We start from the raw sequence: 13,719 nt of genomic DNA, 5'->3' as shown, positions 1-13,719 counted from the left end.
ATGACTCTCAAGTTGAATTTTAACATTGTCTCTCATTTCAGCGCCTTGTAGAGCGGCATAAGCCTAGAACCAAGTACAAACACTGATCAGCACCAGCAGTTAAATCCACCTCTGACCTGTCGGGGCATATTTATGGGACCCTCCTGAAGTTAGTGGAGCTTTTGCAGTAATAGATGCACCAATCAGGCTTCTTAGGCTGATACTACTTTACAGTTTTCTTCCAGGTCTGAGCTGCTGATGAATTATTTCTATTTTTTTGTTCCAAGGATAAGAACACATAAAAGGAGAAAATGTGCTTCATGTTCTTTGATAGAAGTAGAAGTTTACAGTGAATTAGGGAATAAAGCAATTATGAGATTAATCCCATATTTTCCCAAATATTTATCATTTTCATTAAACTTAAAAAGTGCTTTAAAGTACTTGCTGTTTGTTGATGTATGTATAGACTGAAAAAGGTGGAAGTTTGATGCATTTAAAACAAAAGGAACAAAAAAATCTAACCTTACACTATATTACCTATTCATCAACATTCAGAGCCAATTAGGGAAGTTTGTCAGATTCTGATCTCTGATTGATTGTTTGGTGCATCTCTAGTTGCAGTTCAGCCTTGGGTTTCTGCTTGTTGGATGAAGAGATTTCCATTGACTGATGTATCTGTGATACTGAGTGGGTATTTGGTAGTTTTGACCAGTTAATGTAAGGTTATTTAGTGTGGGTTTGGTTCTGTTTGAGCAGTTTTTGTGGTTCTAAAGGAGGATTTTAAAGATTCTTGTTTTTAAATGGGGTTTTATTTAGCCTTTTACAGTTTGAGAGTGTAAGTAGGAGTTAATGTTTGTTTATTATTTTTTTAAACTTATGGGAACATTTAGGTTTCAGATCTTTGTTTCACATGACTGGCGATCAGAAGGAGGTTCCATTAGAGAAGATCCAGTTTTCTGCTGTTCATATTTGCGCATCCTGCAGAATTTCAGTCTATCCTTCTTGTTTTTCTTGGAAAGACTTGGCTTCTATCTGCCTGTCTTGTCCAAATATCCTACATGTCCATGCAGTTCTACTCGAACCCACCTGCTGCCAATGCGGAGCAAGCTCGGCACTGGTGGCAACATGATTTTATAGTCAGGAGGACACGCTTGGACATCCTGAGCATCCATGATTTGCTAGCTGCAACTGAACCTCCTATCAGTTTTTGAAGATTTCTGGCAGAGATTTCCTTGCATTTGATGCCATTTTGAGACAATCTGCTTTAATAAATGTTTTATATTAATCTGTAGCCATAAAACAACTTGTGTCTTGGTTACTTTAGCTTCTATGGAATTTTTCCATGTTCAGGATTTCTGAAACGTCATTTTTCTGATACGGCCCCTGGCTTATAAAAATGATAGCAGCACATCATCATCAGATAATTTGGTTATGCTGCTGTACGGCAGTAAGTCCAACCTGTGCTGGATGTACAGGATAGTGCTATACCTGCATGCTTTGTTAATCTGGAATGCTGGGAAAAATCAGCATTGTGGCTCGCTTTTCATCTATATTCTGTGACTAATGTTTTGTTTTTCTGCTCTATTCATTTATTTGACTCACGCAACACACGCAACTAAAATGAGAGTTAGGCAGAGGTTGAATTTTCCAAAGGAGACTGAAAACAGGAAGGAATAAAATATGAGATTTCTTCTCTGAGAACTCCCGTCCATCACCTCCATACCCCTAAATTACCTCTCTGGACCTTTATTAATTTTAAAACATTTTGGGCTGAATTAGGAGGTGTTGGAAATGGTGTGATGAGGTGGATGGTGGGGGAAACGGTGGTTTATGGATCTTAATGGACTCATCTAAATGTAAATGAGCAGCGGGGAGGAGACAAACTGTCTGCTGCTGCTGCTTGGATGGGAAAATGTTTTGCTGGGAGGAAAATCATGTTTGGCTTCAGGGTTCATTTCAGTCCTCTTCATGTTTTACAGGCAATAAGGGATAATAACTCACTCGTTCATGTTGGCGTTGTCGTTTACTTCCACTTAATTTAATACATAATGAAAATTTCTTGTTGAAAACAAATCAATAATTTAAATCATAAACTAAAACCAATGACAGCTCAAATAAATTCTGTATCATTTATTTACAATAAAATAGGAAGAAAGTAAATTCTGGGTGAGCTGAAGTGCAAGGCGTTGGTTCTGGACTTTAAAAAGGTTGAATGTCAGATTGTAGGCAATGCCAAAGGTGGAGCAGTTAAGGTTTATCTGGGAGGTCTATGGGTGGATTAGACAGGTGTTCATTTTGGATCCATGTTCCAACCCTCAGCTATGGTCATGAGATGATCCTAACCCCAAAACTTAATGACCAAATCAATCAGGTCGCAAAGACAAGCGATAAATATGAACGTCCACTGCAGGTTTAAAGGCATAGTTTGGATTTTGTTATTCCTGTAAAATTGTGTAAATTATGTTTTAAGGGATTTATGAGTAAATGTTGATGCGTTCAGGCATTACCTTCACTAAATCTGCATAAAGCAACAGTTATAATCTGTTGACTATAATGCTCTCATTTCCACTTGGTTCACTCATTCTCTGCTTCTGATTGGTTAGATCTGTCACATGTCAGCCTGTGTGTGTGTGTGTGTGTGTGTGCAAACTGATGGATCTCCATCTCCATCCTGCTGTTTATGTCCTACATAAAGTAACTTTACAACCACATGTTTAACCCAGATGTTGCATTGGTCCAAAGTTACACTGGAGGATGCTGGCTGGACCAGGCAGTTTGATCAGCTGATCATGAGTCTGCTGGGATATTCCCAACAACTGCCAGACAAGGAAAAGCGCAGACCATCTTGGATGAACAGTACATGTAGCGCTGGGCGATAAAACAGTTTCAATAATGTCAATAAAAATGGAAAAATATAGGCTTTAAAATCCAGTAAGAAAGGCCATGATGAGCAGTACTCAGTAGCTCTGGGGATTTATTTTCCTTTTATTCACTTTTCTACAAACTTTCTGCAATACGACCTCATGCTACTGCAGGTAGCTGTGTGTCTACCTGTGACACCTTTCTGGAGAGAGGAATCGTCCGAGCTTCTGCTGGCAACAACTTAATGCTCACCTTCTACAGATGATCCACATAGCCCTGTCTTTTACTGTTTAACCCTTTCTCTCTCCTAGACATGGAAATTGACTGAGCTTCTACTGTGACTAACTCTATGTGCTCTCTTTCAGACTCTAACCTTAAAAACTGGCTCAGAGTTTATCTGTTCTTTCTTTCTAGATGAAACGACTAAAGGAGCTACATCCATTAATATTTACTTTTCCTTCCCATAGAAAGTACTCCTGGATCAGTGCTTCTTTGTTCTCTTTGTGTCTCTGTTCTCTCAAACCCCCAGTCGGCCGTGGCAGATGGCCGCTCACACTGAGCCTGGTTCTGGTTCTGCTGGAGGTTTCTTCCTGTTAAAAGGGAGTTTTTCCTCTCCACTGTCGCTACATGCATGCTCAGTATGAGGGATTGCTGCAAAGTCAACACCAGTGACTGTCCACTGTCTCTACATGCTCATCCAGGAGGAGTGAATGCTGCAAGTCACTGACTGGATGCAATCTGCTGGGTTTCCTTAGACAGAAAAACTTTTTATCCAATTTGAATAAATAACTGAATCTGACTGAACTGTTCAATGGTTAGGATTAATTGGAATGTATGAACCTGACTGTTGTGAAGTGCCTTGAGACAAGATATGTTGTGAATTGGCGCTATATAAATAAACTGAATTGAATTGATAAATGGATGAAAACATGACAGAATAATGGATAAAAATAGAAATATTAAACCGATAGAAATATGATTTCCTTCTTGAGACTCTGCAGTTTTAAATTGATCTTTTATGAGAAAGTATGTAATTAAACACCAAGATCTGACTCAAGACATTTTAATAAAAAATATTTGCAAGCCTAATAGAAATGTATTTGAAATTAACACTTGCACCACTTTAAAATATGATTCTTTTCACATAAAAAGTGATTTTATTGGTACTATTAATGTTGCATCAGCTGCCATTCAGCCAATCTGCGTGTAAAAATACTATGAAACAGACAAAAAATAATCTAAAATGGGCTTTAACTCTTTTTCTGTCTGAAAGAGTTATGAGGATATTAATTCTGAAATGATTTTTCAAAGCTGCATAATCATGCTGCAATGATGCCCTGCACCAATGAAAGACCTGGGCTTTGGTTCCATATAATAGTGCTTACAGGAACCAACTCCCTTCTGACCTTCGCTCCACCACTCACTCAGGCAGCTTTAAATTAAAACTTGTTTTTTACAGGCAGGCATTTATTACCAAGTAGCATTTTACCTATTATTCTTATTTTTATGTTCTGCTTTTATGGTTTTCTGTTTTTTGTGTTGTGATTTAAGTACTTACAACATCCATTGTAGGTACTATAGCTAAAAATCATATTTTTATGCTGTTTTCCACATGCAGACTCCCCCTCTGAGATCCCACCTGCAGAAGCTGTCCAGTTTAAAACTGCTCCATAATCTGAGTGTTTCTGACAGATGAGGCTCCAGCTGCTCTGTTAGCAGGTCGAACTGGGATTTGTGTGGGTGATTACTGCCCAGTGCTGCAGATATAACCACCCATGGTTTGACTCTGTGTGCGCGCGCGCGTACAGGCAGATTAGCTGTATTAGCCATGTCAGATACACACATGTGGCAGGCGCAGATGATGTTGAAGTTAGAGTGTTTAAAGCTAGCAGAGGCGGGTAAAATATTCAGACCCAGTGTAATAAAACTAAATGTGCTGCACTTTTTGGAGGCTGCCTGAGGTCTGAATGGGTTAAGCACCAGCTGTGCAGCTGTTTGTTGGGAGTCTCGGGCCTTCCGGATCAGAATATGATGGTCCATATCCAGGATCTGGAATTCATGGCTGGAGGACGACGTTCAGCTTCAGATGTTATTTCAGCTGAATTACTGAGAGACTTCACATCGCCGTCAGCATATCTTCATTGCAGCACCGTCTACGTAGTGGAATTTATTAACCATATCATTGCAAAAAGAAAGTACACACCCCCTTTCAGTTTGAGGGTTTGCATTTCAGGAGATGACCTCAAGTTTATAAAAACGCAACAGATTCCAAACCGACACTGTGGAAGATAAAAACAAAATAAAAAAGTGCTATGTGATAAAACTAAGTACACCCTTCCTGCTTTATGAGGGAAGGCAGCAGGCAGCTACTCTGGGGCCTACAGGGTTGTTTTAATACAATGCCAGGGTGGTAAGACACCAGCAATGACCTTAGACAAGCTACTTGAGCTGGGCTCATGTTGCAGTCCGTGAATCAACCATGAATTCCTCTTTATACCAAAGTATTCTAGAGTCAAATCTGAGGCCATCTGCTCGACACCTTAAGATTGGTCCTAACTGGGTCATCAACAGGACAAGGACCCCAAACACAGCAGCAAATTCACAACAGAGTGAAGATGAAAAGCTTTAAGGTGTTGCAGTTTCCCACAGTTCAGACCTTAACCTGATTTGAAGTTATAACATCTTAGGAGAGCTCTGGAAAAACAAATCCATAGCAGTTCTTCCTGACTGCTTGCCTTAATGGAGAACTGATAGAGACATTTTGTTTTTTGTAGTGGAGCCTTTGCTTTTCCATCTCAGGATTGCTTGGCTTTGTCAGTAATCATCATTTGAACTTGAAATCTGTGTGGATGATAGATTTTGTGGTGTTTTACACCCAGTTACTGTGGTTTTATTTGGCTGGCTTAGCAGTTACACCCTTAAATTACACATTTCCGCTGCCAAACAAGCTTCTGTCCTCTCTGAATTGCTTTAAATTACACTTTGTCTCTTTGTGTTTTAACATGTGAGACGCTGAAGGTTGACCTGTTGAGCTGAAGAAACGGGCTTCTCCTATTTGTCATTCCATATTGTTTCTTTTTTCTACTTAAGGCTGAAAGTCTCCACCACCGATGCTGCGGTGAGCAGAGGAGAAACTAAAACCTTCCCTCTAAGTTCAGCAGGACGTCGTCTCACCCAGTAATTCAACACAAACTGACTCGGATCCTACAGAAAGAAACTTCTACTGTTTCTTTCAGTTTTTAATCATCTGTGCCCTTGAACCTTCTCTCTGCTCGGGTTAGATCTCCAGCTTGGAGTCGAAGACCAGCGTTTCTTCTTTTCAGAGGGCGTTTGTATTAATGCAGCTGCAGCAAGGTTTGATTTGGACTGAACCTCACACCTTGGACTGAGTGTGAGAGGCGATACATCGACGTTAAAGGACTTTGTGGGTTCTCACACTCGGCGCTTTGTAAGAAGGCCTATAGAAAGTGATTTGATGAATATGACTGAAGTGGTAGAAAAGAACGGAATAAAGGTAGAAGTGCAAAGAGAGAGGACTTTCAGTCCAAAGTGTGCATGAGAAGATAGATCTGCAGAGAGGCTGAGCAGCAGGAGTTTTAAAGATCAGCTCCTCTCAGATTGAAACCACATTGTTGCAGCAGCACACGCTGGTATTTCCTCCCTGTCAGAGCGCTCTGGGATGCTGGGTGGAGCACTGACAGGGGAATGCGAGTGCCTTGCCAAGGAGCACTGCAGCTGACACTGGTTCAGCGCATGGATGGAATACCTCGGCTGCTCCCACCATGCCAGGCAGGAGACCGCTGGGCTGCTTTAGACAGAAACATCCCCACTCACTGACTGTCCGCTTCAATATATGATATTATTGATATATTGACACTGATATTGTGATGACAATATATTGTCCAGTCCTAGTTTTTACCGTCTCCATATATTTAAAAGGGTATAGTTTGTTTTATGTTTGCCTGGTTTGTGCTGTAATTCTTAGCAGTCAGTATCTTATCTGCCACAGATTGTTGCTAAAATGTTAAATCTCGTAAGTTTGAAGAGCAGCATTAAGTATAAATAATTGTTTTTTATATGGTGTTTTTAGATTTTAGCTGCTTTTTCATACTTTTTATGGATTGTTTACTTAACTGGGACCTAGGAATCACATAGACATCAGTTTTGTGTTGACACCTACGAACCAGTTTAGACGGGGTCTTTGTCCCCAGCAATCTGTCACAAATACATCGTTTGTTCCACTTTTTAAATATAAGAAAAATACGAAAGATGACACAGTTTGATAGACAGAATTACTGCATTGGCTCTAATGAAGTAATTCCCAAAGAGCTGTTAGCTGAAAACCTGGCATACCTGGAAAAGCTGGATGTTTGCCTCTTTCTTAAAAATATGACCTTCAGACAGTTTTCATCTGCTGCACAAATTTTTTAAGCCTTACATGTATTTTTGTCTTTTGCTTCTGTTATACTTAAGTTTTTATGGATCATGACAAGAAAATTACTTAAAAAATAGTGCACAGCTAAGTGTGAGCATGCTGACAAGTCGGTGTTGCTAAGGAGACCGATTATTTTTGTATGCCGTTGTTGGTGATGTAGTCCAGTTAGGTTGTACAAAATTATTTCTATACGTAGGGAATGAAAAATAAAATCCATCCATCCGTTTTTTATGCCTGTTTTTTCCGTACAGGGTCTGGGGGGAGCTGGTGCCCATCTCCAGCAGTCTGGGGCTAGAGGCGGGTACACCCTGGACAGGTCGCCAGTCCATTGCAGGGCAACACAGAGACACACAACCACCCACACACCCCTTCATACCTGGGGCAATTTAGAGACACCAATTATAACCTAACAGTCATTTTTTGTGGACTGTGGGTGGAAGCTGGAGTACCCGGAGGGAACCCACTGGGGATAACATGCAAACTCCATGCAGGAAGTTCCCCGGCCGGGAGTCGAACCCAGGACCTTCATGCTGCAAGGCATCAGTGCTACCGTGCAGCCTGGAAAATAAAATGTTTATAATATTAATTTTAATGTTGGTAATGGTAATGAAAATAAGACGACCAATAAAACGTTTAGTTAATTATTATTACTAATATAGAATTTATTTTAGAAAAGAAATTAATATATTTGTTATTACATGTCTTTTAAATAAGGTTTATTTAAATTTTAATAAATAAATAAATCCCATAAAAATATGATTTTAAAAGAAATTACTTTTTGGTTTTTTTTAAGCCCACTGCGCTGTAATAGTTATCTAGAGAGAAAAATCCACTCAAGTCCAAAGAGAAGCTTTGAAAGAGCTTCAGTAAACCTGGAGAAGTGGAGAGTCGTTCTCTGATGCCCTCTAAGCCGTCGGGCAGCGAGCAGCTTGACCTCAGTCCTGTAGTTTCTGCCTTTAGCTGCTTTATTTCCCAGTGAGGAGCAGCCAACTGAAATTTGTGTTTTGATGGTTTTACTCAACCAGTGGATTATGCTGTGTGAGAGCGGGTTGAATCTACAGGAATTATGGTAATTTGTGCTGAGAGACTGTGGGCAGCTGTGATTATGGACAGTGGTGTTTGTAAAATGGAAGCCATCCTCACTCAAAGCTGATTTTAATCTAACCGCTGGTGCTGCCATCACCCTGAAAGGCTCATGTGGGCTTTAACCTGCAGCTTTATTTATCCAGTTAAAGATGACACGCGTTCTAATCCAGCAACGCCCTCATTCACATGCTGGTGGCCTCTGGGCTTCAGTACTGGAGCAAAATAACTTCTGTTTGTTGTTTAAAGACTCCATTATGGGAAAATGTTCCAGTGGTGTCTTTCCACAGCCTGATTTTTAAACCAGTTCTGCGCTTTAAGCTGTTAAATTTAGTTTTTCTGAACTCACACATCCTGCTTTTGCTTCCAAACTCAAACTAAACCTTTTGTTTAAAAGCCAACCTGTTTATTTCATAAAACAGAAACTCATCCTGTATTTCTGTTGTTGCATGTGAATAAGATGTCTGAAAAGGTTCTTCATTTTCAGATCTGTTGAAGGAATGGGTTTGTCTCTCCGCTGTGCTGTAGGATTCCTGGTGAACACAGCTGCTCCAGCGCTCTGTTGCCCCCCCTGAGATCCACACTCAGCTTCACTGACAGCCACAGTCTGGGTCACTGCTTCCTCCTCCTCTTCATCCTTTTCTTCACGTTGCAGCTGGCGGATGTAATTGAATTGAGGAGGAAGCTTTTTCTTTGGCATGCAGCGACACGAATGATGTGGACTCATCATCTATGGCTGTTTTTATTTAGTTTTTAGAGTTATTGATATTCATGTGGTTTTGCAGCCTCACACAGTACGCACACACGCACACACATCGGGGATGGAAATATCCGGTTCAACGGCTTCTCTGCCAAAGCAATCAAGTTGTAGAGAGACGGTTTGTGTTTTTCTGGGCATCGGAGAGTTTTCCCTGAATGTGTCCAAATTGTTTTAGAGTTTTACCTCGAAGCCAAACCCTCAAACCACAAACTGCCAACACTGAAGCGACATCCAAAATCACCCCTCTTATCATTTAAAATTATGGTTAGGCTGTTTTTATGTGAATTTCTTTGTTTCCAAACAACAATTTCTTCTTTGAGAGGTTGCTTCTGAAAAATGAAAATCGGAGGGAAACTATGGTGAGGACACTACGTGTTAAATTGTGAGATTTTTGTTTGTGATTCATAAACTTTAATTTTATATTCTGTAATTTTGGTTCCATTTCCATCATCTGGTGTGAAATTTGGATACAGTCCGTCCGATTTAGTAGGTAGGTTCTTTTAAATACTGTTTCTTATTTGTTCAACTTTGACACAGGTAAATAAAATGTGTAAAAAAGAAGATTTTTAGTTTTCTGAACAATATTGTTGACGTCTTGTTTTGGTCCAGTTTGTCTGAGTTGAAGGTGTTGTTACGCCACAGATAAGAACGTGTCACAGTTGTAATTGTTTCTCCAAAGCGAGTCTGCTGCGGAGGCTGCAGGAAGAGTTGAAGTAAAACGTGGAACACTAACAGAACATCATTTAGATGGATTTTGGCCGAGGGTTTGCTGTGCAGCTCCTTGGTTCTCTGACCATCTCAGGCAGACGTATGTGACCTGGTTTCTTGGTTCCGTTGGAAATGTTGGTCTGTTCAGAGTCTGTGTGGTCACTCCTGTTAGTCCCCTCTAAGCAGCTTTTAGCAGTTTGATAAGACCACACGCCAACACGCTGCTAGACCCCAGTAGTCCTACAGGGTTTTAAACGCCCATTTTCATTCTCACTCCGGCAGCTTTTGTTTGAAGGCTAGTGAAACTCAGCAGCTCCGCTGATAATGCAGCACTTTGTCGGTTATCGACTGGCAGAAAGATCTGCGTTGGACTGAGCTTCATGAGATCTTTCCAGTGATGGGTTGCCTTCTCTTTTCACATGCCAGCTCCCATTAGGTCCGATCTTAAATCCTTCTTTCAATTAAAGAGCTTTTAACTGATTCCTTTTCTCCACCGTAGATGATGGTGATGATGGATCTGGAGATTGTAGGTAAAAAGGGCAACAGCAGCCATAGTGAGAACCAGTTTCTGTGTTTGGGTTTGAGTTCGGCTACATTGATTCCCGATACGTCATTACCTTCTGTTTTTTACACTGGTAAGATTCCACATTAAGTACTGGAGAAAGTCACCAGATTTTCCCAGGTAGAGAAGATGGATGGATGGATGGAAGCATCTGCACCATAACACAAAAACAAAAGCCTTTCTCTTTTTGCCTGCTCACATGGTGCTGTGCATTAAGGCCAATATTCTCCACTTTCTGTTTGAGGGAAATTGTTCCACATTTCTTGTTTTTCCTTCTGATGCAACTTTGCAAACCTAAGACATGCTCCCATTTGTATGAGAGGGTGCTTTCTTTTTGACCTTTTTCTGTTGTTTTGTCATTAACTTTCATATTTAACCTGCTAACTGAGGCCTGTAGAGTCTGAGTTAATGCTTCTGGGTTGAATGATGGACATTATATATTGCTTGGAAAAGGCCTTAACGCCCTGTTCAGATTGATGAGCAGCAACAGTTGCTCCTCTGTGGCTGACCTAGTTCCACTTCAGCGTTAACACCCACCTGTGTGCACCTGCTGCACCAACTCCTGCTTTTTATTGATGTTCCTACACTGATGGTGATCAGATAATCAGTGCAGCTGGTCAGCAGCACCTGGTTGCTGGTTTGCTCCCATATCTTAAGCACACACCCAGACCAGTTAATGTCTTGTTTGGCTCATTGGTTTGGTAGCATTGTCTCTCCTTGCTTCCAGAAAGTTCAGTTTTAAGTAAATTTGAAGATTGAAAGTTTTGCTTTCATTTTAAATTTTTTATTGAAGATGTGTGTCTGTTTTTGCTTTAAGAAAAAGGTGGCTAAAATGTTTGCAATGAAATCTCCTGGTTATGTTGGATCTGTGGATGATGAGTAGCTGCATGCTGATCTTAATCATGGTTATTCTCAGCACTTTGGAGCCCGAATACCTATTAGCTTTGACCAGTTTGTAAAACCCCTTCATGAATGGCGTGAAAGTCCGCAGGAGAAATCTTTTTCTTTCCTGGTTGGTGTAATTTTAGCGTGAGCCGTCCTGTCAGGCCAGATGAGAAGCCGGGTCAGGGGTGAGGTTGCAAAACCGAGTCAGTTTGTTTATGTGATTTATGTGTCTGTCAGAAGTCTAACTGTCACCGTCTCAGCCCTGAAGGTAAATATCATCGGACTGACAGCCGGCTTGGCTTTAAGCACAGGTGCAGACCTGCTGTTTGCATGTGGGTGTTGGTGCGGCTGGACCTCAGCAGGATTGAGTATCAAAGGTTGGCCTGGTCTATTTTGGGAATTTTACTGGCTGTAGGAGCTTCACACAGATGTTCACACATGTTCACTCGCATTTTATCCCTTGTACTCTCAGACTTTAAGATGATTTTGTCAAATCAGAATCTGTGTTTATCAATTCAATGTTCTTCTCCGTGCCTCTGTGATCTATTTCTGGAATATTCCGAGTAGGTAAATTTGAACCAGATATCAGAGATTTGTGTTCGACTCCCACATACACACACCTCTTAAAATCCGTTTCCTCCTGGTGATAAAACTCCATCCATATCCGGGTGTGATATCCGGATCAGGAAAGGTTCATGTTAATGAAGGTAGACGTGCAGAAGAACTCATCAGGACTATTTTAGCACTCTAATAGGTCAGCTAACCCCACCCAGCAGCTGAAACAGAAACCGAACTCCACTTATTTGCATCCAGAGATCTGATCTCAGTAAGCGAACGGCCAAACAGCAGCAGTGCATTTTAACATCAGGTGAGAGTCCGTTTTTGCTACAGGCTAATCTCTGGAGCTGAATAGAGCCTCAAGTTCTTCTTTGTCCTCAGCGATATCAATGTGTTACCATCCAGCCAATATGGTAAGACTGTGCAGAAGATGAAGCTAACGATCGAGAGGTGGTGTCATTAGTAGTGATGCATTAACATCGGCATCAGCCGTTAATCGTTTTTTAACATCGGTGTCATACGTAAAACTGGGCTGAAATTAATAATTCATATTTATTTCCATAATGTTGCCATTAGTGATGGTGATGCAGCAAAGGATTGTGGGGTGTTTAACTGAAGCAGAGAATCAGTGTCAGTGGTTAATATTGGATATCGATATTGGCCCAAATGTTCATATGGGTGCATCCCTGTCATTCAGCGCTATCAGGCAGTTGCTGTATCATCCAACAACCTGTGATGTTTTAACTCGGTGTGGATATCTATACAATCAGGTTATTGCAGTTTTTACAGCAAATTAATTTTTATAGTTTTGCATTTTGGTTTAATTTGTACAGTATAAACATGTTTGCAAAGTCTTCATATGGCTTGAAGCGTTTCATATGTGGTCATGTTACAACCAAAAACTTCAGTTTATTTTGATGGGGCCCAGGGTAGCATTAGTGGAAAGATTTTATTTTGTACTTTTACCAAAGCTCTGGAAGGTGTGGCTGGCTGTTGTATTCAGCCCTAGTCAGTACCCAGTCAGCCATAGTCATACCTAGTCAGCCCTAGTCATACTTAGTCAGCCCTAGTCAGTACCCAGTCAGCCATAGTCATACCTAGTCAGCCCTAGTCTGTACCTACTCAGCCCTAGTCATACCTAGTCAGCCCTAGTCTGTACCTACTCAGCCCTAGTCATACCTAGTCAGCCCTAGTCAGTACCCAGTCAGCCATAGTCATACCTAGTCAGCCCTAGTCTGTACCTACTCAGCCCTAGTCATACCTAGTCAGCCCTAGTCAGTACCCAGTCAGCCATAGTCATACTTAGTCAGCCCTAGTCTGTACCTACTCAGCCCTAGTCATACTTAGTCAGCCCTAGTCAGTACCCAGTCAGCCCTAGTCATACCTAGTCAGCCCTAGTCTGTACCTACTCAGCCCTAGTCATACCTAGTCAGTACCCAGTCAGCCATAGTCATACTTAGTCAGCCCTAGTCTGTACCTACTCAGCCCTAGTCATACCTAGTCAGCCCTAGTCTGTACCCAGTCAGCCATAGTCATACTTAGTCAGCCCTAGTCTGTACCTACTCAGCCCTAGTCATACCTAGTCAGCCCTAGTCAGTACCCAGTCAGCCATAGTCATACTTAGTCAGCCCTAGTCTGTACCTACTCAGCCCTAGTCATACCTAGTCAGCCCTAGTCATACCTAGTCAGCCCTAGTCAGTATCGAGTCAGCCCTAGTCTGTACTTAGTGGAACCACTTTTGTGGTATATCTCCACCAACTTTGCAGGTCTACAGACTAAACTTTGCTCATTCTTCTTTGAGGTTGGCCAACCTCATTTAGATTAGATGGAGACTGTCTGTAAACCTCAATTTTCCAGTCTTGAACTTGGGCATGAACTTTGACTTGG

General features: G+C 41.2%; 1 protein-coding gene across 8 annotated transcripts in view; it reads left to right on the top strand.

Moving 5' to 3' along the window:
* LOC124869456 (disco-interacting protein 2 homolog C) overlaps positions 1–13,719 on the top strand; it is a 200,956-nt gene that overhangs the window by 76,664 nt on the left and 110,573 nt on the right. The gene's annotated exons all lie outside the window — the stretch shown is intronic.

The sequence above is a fragment of the Girardinichthys multiradiatus genome, chromosome 6 (genome assembly GCF_021462225.1).
Source record: "Girardinichthys multiradiatus isolate DD_20200921_A chromosome 6, DD_fGirMul_XY1, whole genome shotgun sequence".
NCBI classification, from domain to species: Eukaryota; Metazoa; Chordata; class Actinopteri; order Cyprinodontiformes; family Goodeidae; genus Girardinichthys; species Girardinichthys multiradiatus.
The sequence above is the reverse complement of the archived record's forward strand: the minus strand, read 5'-3'. Positions and strand labels throughout refer to the sequence as shown.